Source organism: Hesperophylax consimilis, chromosome 2, assembly GCF_061612785.1.
Source record: "Hesperophylax consimilis isolate HC1 chromosome 2, BYU_Hcon_1.0, whole genome shotgun sequence".
NCBI lineage: Eukaryota > Metazoa > Arthropoda > Insecta > Trichoptera > Limnephilidae > Hesperophylax > Hesperophylax consimilis.
The window spans coordinates 35,287,078-35,306,342 of NC_142837.1; positions in this window are offsets into that span (position 1 = coordinate 35,287,078).

The window sequence follows — 19,265 nt, forward strand, 5'->3', positions numbered from 1 at the left end:
CCCTTTTATTTTTCGAAATCCATGGTGGGGGGGGGTTGTTAGAGAATTTCTGTGAAACATAATTCCCCACAAAAATATTTCAAACTGAGGTACTCCCCACAAAATATTTGAAATCCATGGGGGGGGGGGGGGGGGTGGCTACGGAATTCCATTTCGAAAGATTCCTCACATTTTTCCATTAAAATTAAAAAATCTGAGGTAGCCTAATCGGCGACCAGTCGCCTTATAGATTTTTTTGTCGCCGATTCTCGTTCTGAGTAGCCTAAATGGCGATAACTCGCCTTTGTTGGCAACACTTTCTGCTAAATCAGTGTTGAAATAATAATTCCCCAGATTAAATTCGGTAGATTTTCGGAAATTTTCGGTTGATTTTCACAAATTTTCAGATTTTCTGAAAATTGCGGTTGATTTTCACGATTTTTTTTACAAAAAAAAGGTTTTCTACAAATATCGGTAGATTGTTTACTAAAATCGGTAGCGGTAGACTCAATCGTTGTTGTGGCGTTGCTAGGGTGACAAATAAATACAGCTCGACATTTAAGTGTAGAAAACAAATGATGGCGCTGCAATCGTTTTCTAGGTTTTAAATGGCAACACCAAGATGGCTCATAGGACAATGAATGTATGTTAAAAAAAAAACACTTCAGCCAAAATGCATATTTCATAACGTATTTGTATTTTCAAAAATTTTGCACAAAAAACTGTAATTTAAATGGAAGTAAAATAAAACAAAACAAGTCTTAAGTGGGCGTTTATTTCGCTATAAAAACGTAGGTACAAAAGGTATTTAAAAATCTGAGTCTATTAATTCAACACCTGACATGTAATTATTATCTTCGTCCTCATGCGATTCTTCTTCTTCCGTATCTTCATCTTCATCTAAACGTATTATCAGTTCATCGATATCATCATACAGAGTACTGCCTCGTGCATAATATTCTGCCTCAATTTTCATCACGTGTTTGCAACAATTTTTCCAATCATCAGCACTTATGCTATTAAAAGCATTTTCTGTCAGCTCTTTTATATTGACCGTGTTTCCAATATTCTGAGATGCAACTTTTCGTTTGGCCTGTGCCCAAATTAGCTCAATCGGGTTAAGGTCGCAGTGGTAAGGGGGAAGCCTTACAACCGTGTGACCATGCTCTCCTAATACTTCATCAATATCATATACAGGCTCTGGCTTATGCATTTTAACCAGAGCCAACAATGATGGTTTCCTTAATGAATTGTCAAAAACAATGTTGTTATGTAATAACCATGCTTTTATGTCATTAACTCTCGTTGAGGTTGTTGGTGCCTTGTTTCTCACAACACTGTGATAAGGCGCATTATCCATGACAATAATGGAGGGCTCTGCTATATTGGGTATGAGCTTCTCAACAACCCACTTTTTAAAATTATGTGCATTATGCCTAGGACGGAGCAATTTGACAACAATTTGAAGTCCCGGGGTTCGGGGGAAGATGTATAGAAATGCGAAAATCTACTTAATTTTTTTAATGACGTATCCTATTCCTATTCATACTCCAAAAAATCAAGAACAACCGAAAAAAGAAGAATAGTTCATTATGCAACCACTTTGCAAACAAATCAAAAGTAGGCATACAAGATGGCTGCCAGGCAATTTCCCTTCACTCTAGATATGACTTTAATGCCATTCATAGAAAATCGCACGAATGCCCTGTTCAGGGCTTTTTAGGTACAAGAATATATAATACCGTCAGGGTTGCCTATGCGTATGTATTAAAATACCCAAAATAGATGTTCAAATCTGGTATCTGGTATGTAATCCATAACCGATCCGAATCTAAAATGAAATTTTTTCAAGAACCACCCGGTACGCGATGCCATGCGTAGTAATGCAAAATCATGTTTTTTTTTAATTTTTATATCAACTCCACACAGGAGACCTGAAGAAAATAATTTCCCTCAGGGCCTATGTCATCTTTGGGGATGCTGTGTGGAGGGTCTTTTTGTGGAGAGGAAGGAGTGAACATGGGTCTTGAAGAGTCCCACGTTGTAGGAGGGAGGAAACACAGAGGCCGGCAGTTCGTTCCACAGCCGAGCTGTTAAACTTAAGAACGAATCGTAGAAGCGACCCGTTCTCATGTGACAAGTGTCAACTGTGTACAAATGTTGGGCGCGCGTTTGGCGTGTATCCCGACTACGCACCGGTGTCGAAGGGATCAATGACGCTAGTTCCTCAGAGCATCTTCCATTGTAATACCGATAAAACAAGGACAGCATACCTACCTGACGCCTGTGCTCTAAAGATTGCAGTCCGTTTTTTAAGATTGGGGAATCTATCAAACGGACCGTCCGTTTTTGCACAGAGTCAAGGGTTTTTTTTCAGGTATTTAGGGGCTCCGGACCAGAGATGGCTGCCAAATTCGACAGTAGGGCGCACTTGCGATTTGTACAGGGTCAGCAGTTGTGTATTTTTGTTTTTGGTTTGTGTTTTTGGTTTGAAAATTTGGTCGCCTAGAAATGTTTCAGATTAAATACTGCGAGTAGAATACATCTTGGCCTTTGAAATAATCGAGTATTTTTTACATAAGTCTTTTTATAAGCCCAGAAAAAAACAATGTAAAGGCCTATGAAAACTGCTTTAAAGTTCAAAATCTCCTACTTACGAACCCATTTTTGGTTATGATTTTATTGTATAATGTGGCAAATTAAGTTATTTATAAAATGGTCGAAAAAAAATTAAATATTTATGCCTGAACATCCACAAAATAAAATAAAAGGCACTTTTTGGCCATGTTTTTTTCTTGCATAAATCAAAACAGGCGGATGGTGTTAAGCGGGAATTTAAACCTTATCGCTATCTATGTAAGGGTTGTTATTGATAGCGGCTCAATTAAAAATATTACACGACGTAGTGCATCGCCTTAATAGCGTTATTTAACGAAATAGTTACATCATGTTTTAACAAAAATAACCCAGTGACATTAGGTACTGATCGGAATGTTATTTTGTGAGCCCACGTAGTGAATTATTATACTAACAATATCCTGCTACAAGCATTATACATAGATTCACCATAATATAAAAAATAGCATTGTTTTAAGGAATATCGCTGCACCGAAATGGGGTGGGGGATGGGGAGGAGGAAGGTTGGAAAGTACCTGGCCATCCAGAACTGATCACCAACTGTCTGGTCACAGATTATTAATAAAAGCAATGTATTAACCTCTCAGGTCTCTGGCCTATTCTGTTAGAAGGTCAGAGTATTTTCGCATTGCAATAAAATGCAAATAATTTTAATGAATTAAATGGGAAGATGGGTTACTGAAACAACACGCGTAGTTGTACTGAACTGGGTCCAGTGGACAAACTGGTGATTTACTGCGTTTAGTATCGCACTTAAGCCCGTCGGTCAGACAAGCTGTCACCGGCTGCCACAAACAGTAGGATCGTTTTTTGTGAAAAAAATACCTTCCTGTGAGATGTTTGAGATGTGCACAAATCATTCTCAGATCTGATGTAGTTTCTTACCATTCGCATGTACTCCAAAATCACGTATTATTTCAATGGACACTCGACAACAATTAATAAAACATCTTTTGCATCCAACCTGGGAAACACTTCCTTGCAAATATAGTAGTGGAAGCATGGAACAAACTTCCACAACATGTCATCCATTCCTCTAATAGAAATCAATTAAAAGCCGGAATGGATTCTTATTTGAAGAGAAGTAAGGATATTTTGAATTTAAAACAATCAGCAGAATGCTACCTGTTCATTAAATAATAATCATAATACACAATTTTCTTTAAGCTGTCTCCTGTGCCGACCGCTTCTTAATGAACCAAGATGGCCAAACCGCCCTGGACCGGAAAATAGGAGGGTTGGGAATTATCTGGCTTTTCATATCTGATCCCATATTGAGTTTGTTGTGAGGCTGAAGGGAGTATAGGAAGAGAAAGAGGAGGGTTTGGAATTACCTGGCTATTCATATCTGATATCATTTTGACACTCATTGTACGGGACGGCACTGTAGTCGCCGGCCGCACAGACGATGTAGCGGGAATGGCCGGCTGGCCGCTTCGACGCCTAGGAAGAAAAGTCAGGAAAAAGGAGGGAGAATGTGGGAAAAGGGAAAAATATGAGGTAATGGAAAAATTGGGTAAATGTGGGGAAAATGGGGAAAAATATGAGGAAAGGGAGAAATGGGGATATGTGGGAGATTATGGGAGAAAGGTATAAGGCAGGGGGGAGGAAGGTAGGGGGGAACCTGCGCCCTGACAAAGGACGTTTCGACTTTTGCAAAATGCTTCTTCTTGGTGAGTGCCAGGGAGCCAGGAGAAAGAAGAAGGCCAGGTTGAAGTGAAGGTCCCAGGGCAGAAAAGAGGCTTGAAGAGGCAGTCAGGGGCAGTCCAGGAGAGATGTTGTCGAGGCGATGGTTTCTGGATCTCTGCGGAATTGTGCAATTTGTCCGCCTTTTAAAGGGCCAACGGACCCTGCTCTGCCTTTGTTTGCGAGAGATTCCGAGAATTATTTCGAGTTCCCGGAATCTTCATAGGGCAGAGTGATGAACGCGCCGTTGTTGCAAAACGCGCTAGCGGACAAAATTGCCTGGGTCCCCTGACTGTTTCCTCAATCCGCCTGCCCGGGTCATATTTTATTTTCAGATATTTTGTGAGTTTGCACAAATAGACATTTACATATAGATATTTTAAAGTGAAGCTTTGCATAAATTTCGATTTTGTGCAAACGGCGAGTTTTGTAAAGGAAACTGCGTTTGCACAAATTCAAACTTCATGCAAGTCATCCATGTTTTTGTACAAATTTTGAACATTTAGGTATTTTAATTATAAGAGGGTATTTGGGGGGTCAAGCCTTTGTTTTTTGTCTATAATGATGACTGCTCGACCCCGTGGTTTTATTTATTAATCAATTTTACAGTTTATACAAGTTTAGAGAAGGAATTTGTTGCATAAATTCGAAGATGCGCAGAGGTAAGTTTGTAAAGGAACTACCTCTGCGTAAATTCAAATTTATGCAAATTAATTTAAAGTCGGTCGAGGTACAACGTCCGGTACACTCATTATTCTGGAAATGTTAGTTAAGGGTAGGGTACTAAGGTGCAAAGATTGTGGTTTTAACTCTATCACATTATTTGATAACCACATTTGAATGATCCCTGTATCGATTTATGTAAAGAAGATTGTCTGTGTGTTTGGGGCGGGCTGCTTGGATTTGATTTTTAACAAATCTAAAACTTTATTCCTGGTATTAGATTAGTATTATTTATATATTTATGTCTCAAGTGACTCAGATCTCATTCTCGCAACACAGAAATATAAATGGTTACTCAGAAACTGAAATGAATTGTCACAACGGTTGTAGTTTTCAGTTACTTACACATAACTTACATGTAGATGAATTATTATGATTATTTTGATAATGGAATAGGAGTAGGTAGAAGAGGGTGTACAAAATTAATAAAATTGCCTATGTTCGTATGATTGATATTTTATTTTACAGTTTCATCATTTTTACTCTTAGGTTACATTTATATTTTGACTGCAGTGCACTTCAGTGAGAACATTGTAATCATATTAAAGAAAAACTTAAAACAATGTACATATTACGTAATACAGATAAGATTCAGAGACGACGGTCTACAAAATGCATGGTCTCTGGTCACACCATAAATAAACCAATCACCATACATCTATCATCTATTAAAGGTGAGTTGTACTAGCTCATCTTGATACTAGGAACAACGAGTATGAAAAAAATACTTATTCCAAACACCTATTACCTAGTACTTATCACTAGTGTTGAGTACCTCATTCAAGAAGCACTAAAAATGTCCGATACGAACATGCAAAATGTCCCACTACCTCACTAAATGTATTTGTGCTACCTATTTGTAACTCTACAAATGAGGTGGTTGGTGTATTGGCACTACATTTCATGCATGGGACATTTTTGTACCAGAGCTGTGAGGTGTGAGGTGGTTGGTGTGTTTGCAGTACATCACTACATTTCCTGTATGGGACATTTTTGTACCAGAGCTGTGAGGTGTAAGGTAGTTGGTGTGTTTGCAATACATCACTACTTTTCCCGTATGCGACATTTTTGTACCAGAGCTGTGAGGTGTGAGGTGGTTGGTGTGTTTGCAGTACATCACTACATTTCCTGTATGTGACATTTTTGTACCTGAGGTGTGAGGTGGTTGGTGTGTTTGCAGTACATCACTACATTTCCTGTATGAGACATTTTTGTACCAGAGATGTGAGGTGGTTGGTGTGTTTGCAGTACATCACTACATTTCCTGTATGGGAAATTTTGGTACCAGAGGTGTGAGGTGGTTGGTGTGTTTGCAATACATCACTACATTTCCTGTATGGGACATTTTTGTACCAGAGCTGTGAGGTGTGAGGTGGTTGGTGTGTTTGCACCATATTGCTACATTTCGTGTATGGGATATTATTGTATTGAGTCATGAGGTGTGAGTTTGGCGGGGGAGGGGGTTTAAAAGGGGGAGGAGGGTTTTAAAAAAAAATATTATTTGGATACCACACAAGAGTCCCAACTGCTCCCAATGAGGGTGTTGAGGGAGGATGGGGGGGCTGAGGGAGGTTGATGTGTGGGGTATGGGGAGGGTATGGTGAGAGGGGGAAAACGGGGGTTGGAAAGGATGTTATTTTTATTTTTTATTTTTATTCACAATAGTCTCAACTGCTCCCAGCCGCCTGGAGCCAGTTGAGGGACTTACTCATACAACAGTAATACGTGCATTCGTATGACGTGTTTGATATTTAACATATTTTTCTCTGAAAATCTATACTATTTAAAATTTAAAAAAATATGATATTACACAAATAAATCAAATAAACTTTACTTGCACATGCCGGGATTTGAACTTGCAACCTCCGGATTGCTAGTCTATAGCTTTACCCCTAGACAATGAAGGTCATCATAGAAACTAAAATACATAATTATGTATTATAACCAGAGATGTGCTTTATTTCAAATAAATCCATTTCAAATGGAAATGCAAAATGCAAAATGGGTATTTTCCATTTTGCATTTTAAATGCTTTTCTGAAAACCATTTTGCATTTTGCATTTTAAATGCTTTTCTCAATGCATTTTCCATTTTAAATGCTTTTTTGCAACATTCTTCCTAAAAGATCGGGCTCTCGGGACAGCCTGACGTGTTCTTCGTCGGTCTCACTATCCTTCCCTAATTTATAGGGATATTTAATATATTCCGCCGTTAAAAGTACACGTAAAGGTGTCTTATTGTCTGTCAGTTACGTTAGTGCAGTTAGAATAATTTTACGGTGACAGGTGTGGAAGAATGACGAGTTTTAAGAATAATTAGCAAGATTGTTTATCCCAAGGGATAGTGTAGTGTTAGTGAGCCCGAGTCCGGAATTTTTACCAGATGTGGACATCTCATCGGCGGTCGCAGCAACCTACCCGTGTCTCTCGCCACCCCGTACCGATACGTCAACCCCCGGTGCCGCAAAAAAAATGCAGTGTCAGTGAGCCCGAGTTTGGCATTTGATAATTTCTACCAGATGTGGAGACCTCATCGACCGTCACATACCGATATTTCAACCCCCGCTGCCGCCACCATGCTCGCCGTTACCTTTACCGGCTCCGTTATAGACGTCTGTCGGCTATACGACCTGTCCGTGGTTCGGGCACTGATTCGCTCACGACCATCGCCCCTACAAGATGACCCATACAAAACAATCATCTGGCAACTTCTACACCCCCGCTGCACCGCCCCCGTGCCCCTACGCCCTAGGAAGGACGAAATCGAAATGAAGCCGCGTCTTTTGTCTTCTGTCAATATGAACTATTACAAACAATTATGCAGTGATTAGTGTATTGTTATAGTGATTATAATACTTTTTGTTTTAGAATTAAGTTTTTTCATTTGGACATCTGGAATAGTTTTGATGGCGTTAGGATTAAGTTAAATATTATATTAATTTGTATGTTAGTGATTTATACCTAAGTATCAGTATGTTAGACTAGATAAGCAGTTCGTAGAAGGGAATGGCCGACACAGGTGTCGATGAGGCTCGCTATCCATCACATCGCCAACCCTTCGGTGGCGCAAAGAGGAGGAAGGAACTCGAACAATGTCGAATTGGTACGTGGAATATTAGAGGAGGTATGGAAAGAAAGATGAATGAATTGTGTGACACGATGGTTAGCAAATATTTGGACATACTTTGTGTAACAGAGAGTATGAAAAAAGGGAGCGGTACAATGCAGCATAATGATAGGCTCGTCATTTGGTCTTGGAGACCAGATACAGAGAGGGCTTGACAAGGTGTTGCAGCGCTACTGTCTCCCAGAATGATTGAATGTATGTTGCAGTATGAATGTGTAAGTCCGAGAATAATGTGGATTAGGTTCAAAATCGGTTTGACAAGGGTGTTTCTTGTTGTTTGTTATGCCCCTGTCAATTCTGAGAGTGACGAAGAGAAAGGTGATTTTTGGACTGGTGTGAATGATGTGATGAGACTGAAAAATATTAATGAAAGGATTATAATGGCAGGCGATTTGAATGGGTGGGTAGGAATTAGACGTGACGGATTTGAATCGGCCTTAGGTATGTTTGGGGATAAAAGAACGAATGACAACGGGAACAGAATACTTGAAGTATGTTTAGAGTGGAACCTGTTTGTGTCCAATACTTTTTTCGATCATAAAGGTATCCACCAATATACGTGGGAAAGAGGAAATGAGAGGTCAATTATCGATTTTGTAGTAATTGACTCTAGGTTGAGAGCCGTTACCGAGGACACGAGAGTTTTCAGAGGGGCAGAGGTTGAAACTGACCACTTTCTGGTGGTGTCGAGAGTAAACCTCTTTCGCGGTTGGCGTTCTAAAGTGAAAACGGTACTAACTCCAACAAGAATCAAAATAGAAAAACTACAAAACGATAATGAGAGAAGTAAGTATGTGAATTGTGCAGAGATGAGATTGAATGAGAAAAAAATGGATGGTCTAAGCATAGACGAAACATGGAACCACATAAAAGTGAGTCTTTGTGAATCTGCTAGAGAGGTGTGTGGAATAAGTACGCAAGGTAGAAAGAAAGGTGATGCATGGTGGGATGATGATATTAAAGCACTGGTCTCAGAGAAGAAGAAAGCATGGTTATGTCTGATTGCGGCTGGAAGTGCTTCCAGCGAAGAGAAGGATCGAGCGAAAGAAGTATATAAGGAATGTAAGAAAAAAGTAAGAGTTGGAGTGAAAGAACGAAAGAAACGCCTGGAAGAGGAAGAAGGAATGAAAATGACAAACCATTTCCAAGAAAACATTAAGTTGTTTTGGAAGGAAGTCAAAAGGTCCCGGTGTGGCCCTGAAACCGGAAGCATGAAAGTAATAAAATCGAAAGATGGAAAAATGTTGACGAATGAGGAAAAAATAAAAGAGAGATGGATGAAGTATTTCGAGGAAGTCTTTGAAAGCGAAGTGAGTGACAGTGATTCTAGCGGCGAATCAGATATGAACGATGATGGACTGAATGTTACCGAAATTAGCATGGATGAGATAGAAAGATCAATTAAGTGTATGAAGAATGGTAAGGCTGTCGGTTTCGACAATATTGCTGCTGAATATTTTAAAGGAGGTAGCCGTATAATTCTCACATGGTTGTGCAATCTTTTTAACCAATGTTTAAAGGAAGGTTACACGCCTTTAGATTGGAGAAGGGCAGTGATCATGCCATTATACAAAGGTAAAGGGTCACGTATGGAATGTGGGAATCATAGGGCTATTAGCCTGCTAAGTTCAGTTGGCAAGCTGTATGGTAGAATTTTGATTGAAAGGGTAAGAAAGGAAACAAAGGATAAAATATGGGATGTGCAAGGTGCTTTTATGAGTGGAAGGGGGTGCATGGACCAGATCTTCTCATTGCGTATGCTCACCGAGAAGTTTCTGGCAAAAAACCAGAAACTTTTCTGTGCCTTTGTAGATCTACAAAAAGCATACGACCGAGTCGACAGGAAAAAGCTATGGAAGGTGTTGTCCAAGTATGGAGTGAATGCGAATCTGACTCAGGCAATTGCGTCTCTATATGAGGGAAGCGTTGCATGTGTTAGGGTGAACGGTGGTTTTACGGGGTGGTTTGATATCACAAAAGGTGTTAAACAAGGCTGCGTAATGTCACCGTGGTTATTCAATCTATACATGGATAATTGTATGCAAGAATTGAAAGATGTGGGATTGGGCGCGAATTTGAGTAATCTGAAAATATGTTGCCTGTTGTATGCTGATGATGCGGTGCTGATTGCTAATAGTATGGATGATCTGCAGTCTCTCGTGTCTAGGATGAACGAAGTATGCGTGAAGAATGAGTTAATGATGAATGTAAGTAAGTCTAAAGTAATGGTGTTTGAAAGAGAAATTACGAAAACAGTGTGCAATATAGTTGTGAATGAGGAATACTTGGAGCAGGTGGATGAATTTGTGTATTTAGGAAGCATGTTTACGAGAGATGGGAAGGCTGACAGAGATATTGAAAGAAGAGTAAATGCAGGTAACTCCATTAATGGAGGACTGAACGCAGTTGGCGCTAACAAAAAATTGTCCAAAGAAGCGAAGTTAGCAGTCCACAATGGAGTGCTGGTACCTACCCTGATGTATGGAAGTGAGGCATGGAACTGGCAAAGAAAGGATGAAAGTAGATTGAATGCTGTTGAAATGAGATCCCTGAGGCGTATGTGTGGTAAAACCATGTATGATCGTGTGAGGAATGTGGATATCCGCAAAGAGTGCAAGGCTGATGTAAGCGTAATGAGTAAGATCAAGAAAGGGACGCTTAGATGGTTTGGGCATGTAGAGCGAATGACCGAAGAAAGGAGTGTAAGGAGAATATACGATGCAAATGTGAATGGTAGCAGAAGTCGGGGACGCCCGAGGAAGACATGGCACGACCAAGTGAATCAGATACTTGATTCGGGCCATGTCAAGAGTCAGAACAATAGAAGAGTATGTATGAGACGATGTATGAATGTGAATGAGGCAAGGAGTGTGTGCCAAGACCGAGTTGTTTGGCGGTCCGTCCTCTCTGCCTACCCCTGCGGGGAAACGGCGTGATGGTTAGTTAGTTAGTTAGTTAGTTTTCTTCCTACTATCTCGACTTATCTTTTTTTCATAAGCCCCAAATATCAGTCGGTCCTCAACCTCGCTATGAGAGATAATTTACATTTGTCAAGTTGCTCACTGGTAGGAGCCCTGGCAATTGAGTGATACCATTACAAAAAATACTGAACATGGGGCCATGACGCTGTAATATTAAATGTTAGATAGCAGTTTCTATGTTTTTACGTTGGCAACATTAGTCCCGCGCAAATTTTTTGTGGTTTTATAATCTGTAGTCGTGGTGTTTTTGGATTTACCATCATGTAATATGTTTGTTCTACATTGATGTCCATTATTAAATGACAAAATGGTTTAAAAATTCTATAATTATTTTATTTTTATAAGCAATAATTATTAGCCTGAAACACTCATCCACATTGAAAAATCTCCTGATAAAAGATACATGACGCCAACGGGACGTTCATGTATCTTTTATCAGGAGATTTTTCAATATGGATGAGTGTTTCGGGCTAATAATTATTGCTTATAAAAATAATTGTTACCCATTGTGCTATGCATAAAAAATCTTGTCTTAAACATTAGTTTACCAAAATAATTATAATTTATATAATTATTTTAATTGTGAAGAGAGAAACCATTTTGCATATTCAATGCATTTTGAAAATAGGTATTTTGCATTTTGCATTTGAAATGCTTTTCTAAAAACCATTTTGCATTTTGCATTTTCAAATGGAAAAGTTTTGACCCATTTCCATTTTGCATTTCAAATGGTTTTGGGTACCCATTTTGCACATCTCTGATTATAACAGTGTCTATAGTTGAATAACCACAATTGTTTTTTTTGAATTGTTATTCACTGAAGATACTTTCAGTATCGCCCTCCCGAAAGATAACCATTCAGAATCGAAACGTTGCCTGAAATGGCTTTCGCCGTTGGTGACCAGATCTGCACTACTAGATACTTTCCCCCTTCCTCTTCCCCATATCCTTCTCACCGCCACTATTTTCAGCCTCACTTTATACCCCTTACACATGTGGCCCCATTCGATGAAACCCCTCCAGACTGGAACCATTTTTAAATACTGTATTTATTAAAATCAAAATATCTCTAAATAGTATAAAACAAAGTCACTATCCGCGTCTATCTGTTTGTGCGGTTAGTTCTTCTAAACTATGCAACGGCGTTTGATAAGGTTTTCTTCTCACTCTTCTTAATACTAACTACAAGCTAGCATTAAAATACTTTTACATTGAACGTATTATGTAGTATCAAGTATTTAAATACTAGGTGGTATCCAGGTGGTGAACCACGTATTTGGATACTAGGGAAACACACTTACGTGGGCGAGTAAGCGAGAAAGGGTATTAAGACTTTAGACAGTATCAGATAAATACTAGGTGATGTCCAGGTGGTGTATCAAGTATTTGGATACTAGGGAAACACTCTTACGTGGGCGAGTAAGCCAGAAAGGGTATAAAGACTTTAGATAGTATCAGATAAATACTAGGTGGTGTCCAGGTGGTGTATCCAGTATTTAGATACTAGGGAAACACTCTTACGTGGGCGAGTAAGTGAGAAAGGGTATTAAGACTTTAGACATTATCAGATCCTTTTTCGCTTACTCACCTACATAAGAAGAATGTTTAAAAAAAAAGGTGTGAAACACTCCAGGGGTCTCGCCAGCCTCCAAGCTAGGAGGGGGCAGTTTATAGAGCTTACAGGGAAGAAACATATAAATTGAAAATATTTACATACAATCTGACGTGTACACGCCGTTGCTCGGGTTTTTGAAAAGGGCCGTTTTAAGCTGTGAAGGGGTCCAAAATATTCTTTTGTATTTCGAAAGGTCATATCAACTTACATAGATATAAAAAAAGCCAACTAGAATTAGTGTACATGAGAATTCCCTTGAGCGAGTCGAACATAAATTTTTACATCATATTAATTTTAAATTGAGAATATTCATCGAAAATATTAATTACCCCTCTCTGTTACAATTATTGGGACTCGATCCATTAAAAGAAAGAAGAATTTGTTCAGACCTATTTTATTTATTTAAAATCGTTACCAACCTGTTGAACTCCCCTGAAATTCTTTCGTTAATATGTTTCCATGTACCTAGTCGATCAGTTCGTTTCAAATTACCCTATCATTGCAACAATACAGGATCTAACGCTGAACTCAATTCCATAATGAATCGCCTGCATGTACTTGGAAATAATCTTTTGGATGAGCCTATAAACATTGCTAGTTTAACCTCATACAAACACTACTTAATTAAAACTGTCTGTCAGCGCTTCTCACATTGACTATAATCAAATACAGTTTTAAAGTATTAATTTCTTAACACTCATTACATAATATCCGGGATTTATAATAAGTTGTATTGTATTTAACCTACTCATTGTACTTTTTTTATGTTGATACTACTATTTCTATTGTTCTCTTTTATGTATTTTATATTTATATTTGTTTTATCTATGTATATTCTGTATTCATATTTAAAACAATTGTTATTCTTTTGTAAAAGCCGCTATAATCGGCGTTAATAAATAAATAAATAAATAATAAAAAATAAAAATAAACAAAAGCCTTCGAAAAGAATTGCAAATACCTCATATTAGTCTTGATTTCTCAAAGATCTCAGAGCCCTGTAGAACTATGACACCCCCAAATGGAGTTGTGACAAAGTGACGAGAGCGAAGGGAGTAGAAAATTACTTACTACTACTCTCACAAAGAAATTAAATTTTGTCCATAGTATCCCTTTTGAGATAGCTATATGGTGTGGGTGAAGGGAGTGGAATATGATTCAAAATTTTATCTGTTTACAGATAAGATCAATACTCTTCGGTCCTTTTGCTGAGTGAAAACTGCATTCACCCTTGTATTAAAATCATGACTGATTTGAATAAGTTCCTTCCCGATACCCGTTTAAAATGCACACACAGAAAAGATCACTTGTTCCCTAAATCTCAAGAGCTGTATAATACAAACATATTGACGAGATTTTATATGTTCTGCGCCGTGCACTGCTAATTTCATTTTTTCGGTACATTTTTGACTCTTTGGATATGTTTGCTAGGGCTACATACAAAATGACAATTAGCTTCAGTGTGCGGAATGGGATCCGCATCGCTTAGTTAGTTCCTTTATATAATATCAGAGATGTGCTTTATTTCAAATAAACCATTTCAAATGGAAATGCAAAATGGGTATTTTCCATTTTGCATTAATGCTTTTCTAAAAACCATTTTGCATTTTAAATGCTTTTCTCAATGCATTTTCCATTTTAAATGCTTTTTTGCAACATTCTTCCTACTATCTCCACTCATCTTTTTTTCATAAGCCCCAAATATCAGTCGGTCCTCAACCTCGCTATGAGAGATAATTTACATTTGTCAAGTTGCTCCCTGGTAGGAGCCCTGGCAATTGAGTGATACCATTACAAAAAATACTGATTCAAATACTGAACATGAGGCCAAGACACTGTAATATTAAATGTTTTTTCTATGTTTTTACGTTGGCAACATTAGTCCCGCCCAAATTTTTTGTGGTTTCATAATCTGTAGTCGTGGTGTTTTTGGATTTACCATCATGTAATATGTTTGTTCTACATTGATGTCCATTATTAAATATGTAACAAAATTGTTTAAAAATTCTATAATTATTTTAATTGTTTGACCTGAGAAACCATTTTGCATTTTCAATGCATTTTGAAAATAGGTATTTTGAATTTGAAATGCTTTTCTAAAAACCATTTTGCATTTTGCATTTTCAAATGCAAAAGTTTTGACCCATTTCCATTTTGCATTTCAAATGGTTTTGGGTATCCATTATGCACATCTCTGTATAATATGCTTATATTGTAGTCGGAACCTATTTGAAATTGACATAGTAATTTTGTTTATTAGTTAAAGAGTGACCCTTTGTGTGCATTTTTAATGCGCTATCAGGTATTGGGAAGGAGCTTATTCAAATCATTCCCGATTTAATACAAGGGTGATTGAAGTTTTCGCTCGGCAAAAGGACTGAAGAGTATTTATCTTCTCTAAAAATAGGTAAGATTCTTATTTATTGCTCCGCGAACCACCAAATATTTCAAATGCACCGGCCCTCCACCATCATAGGGAAGAAGAAAATAAAACAATTTTTAATGCTTGCAACACAATAGTATATTAATATTTTAAATGTATTTACATGTAGGTATGTATAAACCCTTATGATGGATGTTACCAAAGAAAAAGGTACTTACCTAACGAATTTATTAGAAGGTAGTACATATTTTCTTAATCCTTTGTCATAATATAACAGGAAAAATTTATTTTAACAATTACAATATTGAAAAAGTTGAAACATTATTTTACTTTGGAGGCTATTAATGAACTATAGTAATATTATATTACAGTAACTATGATTTAATACAGAATATAATCCAAGAGATTTAGCAAATTTAATACGTATTTTATAATTTAAAATAATATTAGTTTGTTTTTTTAATGTAAGCTGTTCATAAATTTTGTTGTTTCTCGACAAATTTACAAGAAAAATTTCACATAAATCATGGCCCATAGATGACTTATGTAATGTCTGATTTTGAAATGTGTTTAAGCAAATAGATATAACATGAACAAATACCTTATTTTAATATCAGAAGCTAGTTTAATGTCATAGGTGGTAATTTATTAAATTTTTCATTAAAAATATGGCATTTAGCATTTTTGTAATGTCAATTTTGTTTTATGTTTCAGTGCTTTACAATATTTCAGTACAAAATTATAATAATCTAAATAATAATAATATGTCATGGAATTCAATTAAAAATACATACACATAATAAAATAAAATTGTTAAAATTTTCAAGATTTTTTTTTTCTGTTTTGATATTTGGATCAGCTTTTTAAATAAATTAAAATTTTATACAGTGGCAAGAATTAAAATCCTTATTCACTAAACTTAAGAAAAAATGGCATTTGCACCATATTCAAAGATGTGTTAAAAAAAATACTCATACCTCCCCACGGCACATGGTATTATAATACAGGGTTTTCCAATAAGAGGTGCTATTTTGAATAGCCCGCTATTTCGGTAGATGTTACTTTTGAAGCTAACATTTGACAAGTAGAAACTACGCCATTAATAAAAATGGAACGATACACGCTTCAACAACGCATTGAAATTATTAAAATTCACTTGAGTGAATCAAATGCAAATCATCTTGAGTGATGAGGCCCATTTTCACCTCGGTGGCTTCGTCAACAAGCAAAATTGTCACTCGGCTGGCGGCTGGGGCTCGGAAAACCCAAGAGTTATTGTTGAAAAGCCTCTCTATCCTCAATGTGTGACTGTTTGGTGCGGTTTATGGTCCGGCGGAGTCATTGGACCTTAATTTTTCGAAAATGAGGCTGAACAACAGTTACGGTGAATGGATTGCGCTATCGAGAGATGATTAATGATTTTTTGTGGCCGGAATTGGATGGTATTGATCTGGACAACGTTTACTTTCAACAAGACGGCGCTACGTGCCACAAAAGCAACGAAACCATTGAACTTTTACGATTGAATATCAAAATAACACCTCTTATTGGAAAACCCTGTATTATTTCGCTCTTCTGATTATTTAAAGGAAGAGAAAAATAATTAATAATTACATACATAACACAAATGAGGTTTTTTTGTCAGTACCTACTTATTATTTGTTTAAATGTTTTAAATAATTAAAAAATCTTCTAAATTATACAATAATACATCCTTATTTTAATTAGTAAGTTTATTTGTGTAAAAAAAAAGAGGGAAATTTGTGAGTATTACTGTAATACGTACAAACTTGTGTTGTTGAAACAGATAATGTTTTTCAACTTATTGAAATATATATATTTTTTAACACGGAATACTCGCCTTAAATATAAATAATGTACAAAAAGATTATTAAGAATAATATGGCATTAAAATCATTTACTGAAATTATGATTCATAAAAAAAAAACTATTATTAAAATGTATTCATTTTTACAATGCCATCACAGATTCAAAACTTAAATCTATCAGATCCTGAATATATGCATAAGGTGAAAAAATTAGAAACTGTAATAATTCGTACCCATTGAAATGAGTAAAATTTCAAATAACTTACATCTAATTTAGTAAAATAAAAAATTACCCTTTTAAAAAAATGTCACCGAAGAGGATTCTGTCTACGAATTTTTCTAATCTTTAAGCTTTTAATAAATAAAGTAATAATTTTATAAAGAAAAATGGGAGAAAAATGATACTAAAAGATTGACAATGTAATAAGTACCTATTTAGGACCAGTTGTTACACAGAAATTTACATGTGACAAAGTCATTAAATGTCCATTCCGTTTTATTTTTTGACATTTGAAACACCGATTATAGGTGCGTTTTAGCTTTCAATCAAATTGTAATAAACTGAAAAGCTAACAATGTAAAAATAATACTGTTCTGCTGATCACAATTTGTTCAAAAGTTGAGACAGACTTAGAATCGGCATTTAGTGGGGACCTTTCAACTAAAAAACAAAATGGTGCTGAACGGTAATTACAAAGTTACATTTGAATTTCTGTAAAACAACCTGCCCTTAGACAATTTTAAATAAACTGCTTTTTTTCAATGGATTTGGTACAATAAGTTTAAAACTATATTCATTTCTTTACAGTGGCAATCGAAAAATAAAAAAAAATCATGTCAATTTAAAATTAATATTTTATAGATTTGTTCATCAGTTTTGTTAAATAATAATACATTGTTTAAAAAATATTTTTAAATCGTTAAATTTATCCTAAATAACATATAATAAATCAATATTCTAATATTCAGTATTGTCACATAGTTTGACCTGGAGTGACATGCATTTTGTGCACGGCTGCTCAAGTTTAACAGATAATGGACGTGCTAAAGTTAATTGAAAATATAAAAAGCTACTTAAAAAATATAACTACCGAAAAGGATTCCAAAGTGCGAAATAACCTTGAATTAACCATAAACTTGTTAGAAGAAACCTGGGAACAATTTCCAGGAACAAATAATTGATCTCCAAAAAAAGTTATCACTAAGCTCGAAAAAAAAATTATACAAAATTGTAAGCAATGGTACTAAAAGAATGAACGGTACAAATCGAAGAACCCAAATATGCCGTCATGATTACTGTGGAAAGCAAAGAAACATCTGAGGACATAAAGAATTTATAAAACAATCAAAACACCTAACCTAAGAATTGGTATAAATGGGATCGAAAAAGCAAAAAAAAAATTATGACTTGCTTGAAAAAAGAAGATGCAGAAAAATAAAAATAAATAAAAATGGAATATCTGCAACAAAATTTTAAAAAAAGAAGAGAATGTGCATAATCAGTGTAGGAGGGGAGTAAAACGACTTTTTTCTGCAAAACAATGAACTAAATGATAAAAGTAACAAAAATATTGAAACAAGAAAATTGATCAACTGTGCAATGTAATTATAGAAACAACAGACCCAATCCGAAAGATATTACTTGATAAACAAAGGGTCAATATAGGTTTTGTCCGAGCGCACATAGAAGATTGCAATCCCCTAATGCCATGTGATATCATTGTGTTAACAGAGGCGCATTTAAATATAAATAATGCTGATGCCCGGTACGATATACCTTACTGCACATATCACTCGTCTACAACTCATATCAACAAATGCAGTGGTGTTGCGGTGTTCATACTGAATAAACACAATAACGTTACAGTCACCGAAATTACTCTGAAATTAGAGAAACCATTTAAAACTGCGTGGAAAAATTAACCAAATTATTCACCATGTTATTGCTGTCTATCGCGAACATGGAAATGATCAACATCATTTTATAATAGAAATGGAACAATTATTACTAACTCTAAAGGATACTTGCAATATCGTCATTGGCGATATCAATATAAATATTAATGACAGTATAAATAGCAAAGAGAAAAAAGACTATATAAATGTAATGACATCACTAAATTACAAATCATATATAAATAATGCTACATGAAATGTGATTGGACAAACACCTACCTGCATTGATCACATGTGGTGCAACTCAAATAACATTGAAAAAACGATGTCAATATTATGGAAAACCAGTAATACTGGTCACTACCTCTGTATATTCGTTCACAATATTGATAAAAGAAACATCAACAACA